The sequence below is a fragment of the Halyomorpha halys genome, unplaced genomic scaffold (assembly GCF_000696795.3).
Source record: "Halyomorpha halys isolate HHAL.00 unplaced genomic scaffold, Hhal_1.1 Scaffold19.1, whole genome shotgun sequence".
Taxonomy (NCBI): domain Eukaryota; kingdom Metazoa; phylum Arthropoda; class Insecta; order Hemiptera; family Pentatomidae; genus Halyomorpha; species Halyomorpha halys.
Window position 1 is genome coordinate 1,316,770 of NW_027115129.1, and position 4,609 is coordinate 1,321,378.

Consider the following 4,609-nt stretch of genomic DNA (forward strand, 5'->3'; position numbering starts at 1 on the left):
AAAAAAAAAAAAACAACTCTCATTTAGTTTAAATAGATTCGGTTTATAGAGCTCTAAACGTTTCGTAAAGATTGGTTGAGTCGTGTCGATATTAGTTTTATTTTATTACTAAATACTTTTTTTAAAATGTTATTTATCCCCATAGATTAATTCAATCATTAATCAAAAGTGTGAATAACTAAATATATTAATTTCTATAAAATTTTTAATTGCGAAACCTTGCCAGGTAGGCTAGTTTACAATAAAGATAACTTGAATTAGAAATGAGTTGTCAACTTGATACGGTTGCCATGGTGAAATAAAAACACTGGTGATATCTGCGTAGATAAGAGGTGTTACGGTTGTCATGGTGAAAACAAAACACGTGCGATACGTTCAGACGAGTGGGTTTTGGTTTTGTGAAGGTGACAATTTGATTTTGGTACACGTTACGATTGTTCAATGTGAAGTGGTAATAGTTTAAAGGCCCTCTGTCTTTACTGTTTGAACCGGAATATCACCATGCGAGAAATGTTGTCATATATGTTTTGTTTTTCAAAATTATGGTGTTCTACTTCAATGGACGGTCATTAACACTAGAAGTGGAGATATTGTGGAGTGCGTAGCAACGAATCTTCGACACGCCCTGGATAGGAGAGTTGTGGCATTACATTGTTAGAGATTATATCTCTATAATTCTGGTGATACGGTGACCGGAAAGGAAATATCGGACAAACTTATGTTCGGCCAGGAGTGTACCCAAGGACTACGTGAAGTTTGAACTAAATTTTATTTTGTTTTTTATTTTATAGTCACTTTTATACTCTTTTGGATAATAATGTAAATATAGTTATATAAGGTTAAGCATTTAAGTTAAGGTTAAGTCAACCTATAAGTTTTAATTGTTTTATTAATTGATAAGAATTCTTTTTTTTTTCTTATTATTAAAGGTTTGTACATATAGTTCTGCTGTTCTTTCTCTGCTTTCAACTTGTTAATTTACTTATATTTTTTTTTGTTGTTCACGGAATATTACGATAAAAGGTGGGTAGGTAACACCCCTAAGTTTTCTGCTATCTACATGTAAAAGTATTCGCCAGTGGTCATAATTCAACAATTAATTATATAGTGGTATACTTTAGCTATATTGTGGGCATAATGCTTCGGGGTTTTCGTTATTTCCAAGAAAAAATGGAGTAATAAAAGTAAGGAGTAATTCATTATTGTTTTATCTTTTTTTCCTTTTGCGATTATATTCATTTATTTATTTTTTATTATTATTTTCCCTTTAACTCACCCCTTCTCCGCTGAGCGTGGGCAACTATAAACGATAGACATATAACAAACGATAAATCAAAATTTGCGGTTATAAACTTTGTTTCAATCGACAGTTCTGCCGAAGCCCTGTAAAGTGGGACGAAACGTTGGTTATTAATATATAGTTTTCATGAACTATTTTGATACCTATATTGACCACCACCTGGGCCCTGTTTCATAATGAAAGCTAATAGTATTAGTTGATAGTACAAGTGTAGAAACTAGTCTGGTAACAATACTAATACTTATTTTTTTCATGATAGGGATGACTATTAGTGATAGTACAGGAATTAAAAAGTACTAAAGTACAAGTTACTATTGTATAAGCCTGTGTAATTGAGTTAAGATAAATCTACAAGACTAATAGTATTAGTTTGTACTTTATTATGAAACAGAACCCAGGACTATCTTATTACATTCTACTTCATACGGTCAACTATCTTTTTTTTATTTTTATGTATATTTTTAAAATTAATATTACAATAATTGTTTCCCCTTTTCTGAGGTTACGTATATGAGCGAGAGTGGGACCGGTCCGAGTTACCCAAAAGGAGAGGTAGCACTTAGGAGGTGGAATAAGAGAGAAATAAGAAGGAGAAAAAAGAAAGAAAAAAAAGAGGTGAATGACGGTAGGTAAAAGGCGGGCTAAGTGATGGAACAAAGTAAAGCGGTCTCCCCCCGTCTCTAATTTAGGAACTGTTGCTATTTAGTAGTTAGTAGTCAGCAGTTAGCAGTTAGCAGTTGCTAGTAGCACTTTAGTAGTCCCTCGCCTATTGTTTTAATGCATTCCTGGTCATCGTCGATAGTTCTCACGGTCTATCTTCAACAAATTCTAATAAAAAAATATTTCTTTCCATTCCTGCCTCAAACCCATGAAGTGCTTTGCAAAAAGTTCACTTCCTAGGGGGTATTTATGATATTGTATTTTTTTTTTTTTTATTTATTGATATTTACAACTGTACATAAATACATCAAGTAAATTTGAGGAAATCATAATGGTATGGTACAAGCAAGTAGAGAAACTACCTAATGGTAGCACTCTAACAACGTTTTTACCTTATATTGTAATCTTCTTTTCATACACCTCGGAGGACTGTCCGGAATAAAAGAGGAAGCAATATCAGAAACAAGTGGATTTGGGTGGTTGAGAAGTTTATCATGGAAAGATTGATATCTGGTTCGGGCTAGATCGGTTACAAATGGAACATTAAGGTCATTGTGGATGATTTTATTGGAGACAAAGTAAGGAGCATTTAGGACTTTACGAAGGATTTTGGCTGTTAGGGTCCAAAACCTCCACTGAGTTTCTTGTAAATTGGTTAATATGAATTGAAGTTATTGCAGTTTTAGTGATTTTCAAGACAAAAAAGGGTATTTAATTTTTTTTTTAAAAACTCAAAAATTGTAATAAGAAAACAGCATTTTAGTAAAAGTTTTTTTAATTTTTTTTTTTTTTTGCGGTGCGAATAAAATTACTTTAAAAAATTCAAATTTATATTTCAAAATAAGGGTAGTATCCTTGGTCCCATCCTCTACACCGCCTATACAGCAGACATTCTAACCAATCCTAACACTGTCCTCACCACGTATGCCGATGACACATGTGTGCTCGCTGTTAATAATAACCCTTTAGTTGTATCCCAAACTCTCAAATCCCATATCACAGCCCTCGAAGAATGGTGTCGTAATTGGAGGATTAAAATAAATTCCAACAAATCCCTTCACTTCATTAATGTTGCCCTTACCCCTGTCGAACAGATCCGCTACCTTGGACTACATTTGGACAAACGGCTAGCCTGGAATCCTCACACCAGACTGAAAAGACAGGAAACTGCACGACGATTTCGAATATTACAGCACTTACTAGACAAACGGTCTAAACTCCTAATTCATTACAAAAGACTGATCTACGAAGACCTTAATGTTTCATTTGTAACCGATCTAGCCCGAACCACATATCAATCCCTCCATTACAAACACCCTAACCACTCAAACCTATTAGTTTCTAATCTTGCTTCCTCTTTAATTCCGAAAAATCCTCCGAGGCGTCTGAAATGAAGATGGCTTCGAGACCTTACATTGTAAAAATGTTTTTAGAGTGCTACCATTGGGTAGTTTCTCTACATGCTTCTACCACACCATTATGATTTCCTCAAATTTACTTGATGTATATATGTTACTTATGTATAATTGTAAGTATCAATAAATAAATTTAAAAAAAAAATAGAATATACAAACCAATCTTAAACAAAGAAATTTTTATTACTTTGACTTCATATGTAAAATTATCTAGTATATAGGTGAAACTAAACAATTGTTGTGTAATAGAATGTATCAACACAGCAATGATATAACAAAAAAAAAAACAGTCAAAGCTAAAATGCTATTTTAACATTTTAAATAGCATATATTAAATAGCATTTTAGTTTTGACTGCCGTCAAAATAGCCCTGGGTCTACGTGGGGCGAAACGTTGGCTCATTAAAATAGTATATTTCTACTATTTGAGTTTTTTTTTTTTTGACCGCACCCGGACCATATTCCTTTCATCTTTACACACGGTCAATCAATAATCTTCCAGGATCTTCATTTTTCCATTCGTTCAGTTAGCTTTTTTTACCTTTTGTTTCCATAAGTTCAGCTTCATGCATCTATCTTTCAGATCTATTCATTTCCACCAATCCAAGTATCATCACATAGTACAAGAGCCCAAGACGAATATAAAGGCTGTTATTTCACCCCAATTATTGATTACTTTAAAGAAAACTATGTATAATTACTAATCAAAACTGATGAGTCTGCCAAGTATAGGTAGTAGGAATAAAAAATGGCGACTGTTTCAAAACCTTAAAAAACACTAATTTTTATTAACATTAATAAGATATACAATATATCCTAAAAACTACCAACAGCACTAGAAAATCTAAAACAACATTATTTAAAGGTGAGTAAATTTTCTGAAATATTAGCCCAAATAAAGCTATTTACGTTCAATAGTTCTTGAGGTATAGCTTTTTAAAAAAGAAAATATCATAAAGAAGTACTGAAATATCAGTAGTTATAGAATTTATTTTGAGAAATTTATATGTCAGGAACTATCTGACGTACAGTTTTATAACAATTAAATTAAAGCTAGTTTAAAGTTATATAAAGTAGCTTATGACCTTTACCTTCCAACATATTTCTCCCAACACTCAAAATAAAGGAAATTTAACTTACTATAAAGTAGTTTATGACACGTATATTCGTAAGGGTAGTAGTTTTTATGACATTTACATATGAATATAAATTTAGCAAATGAAAATTTTTCCAAA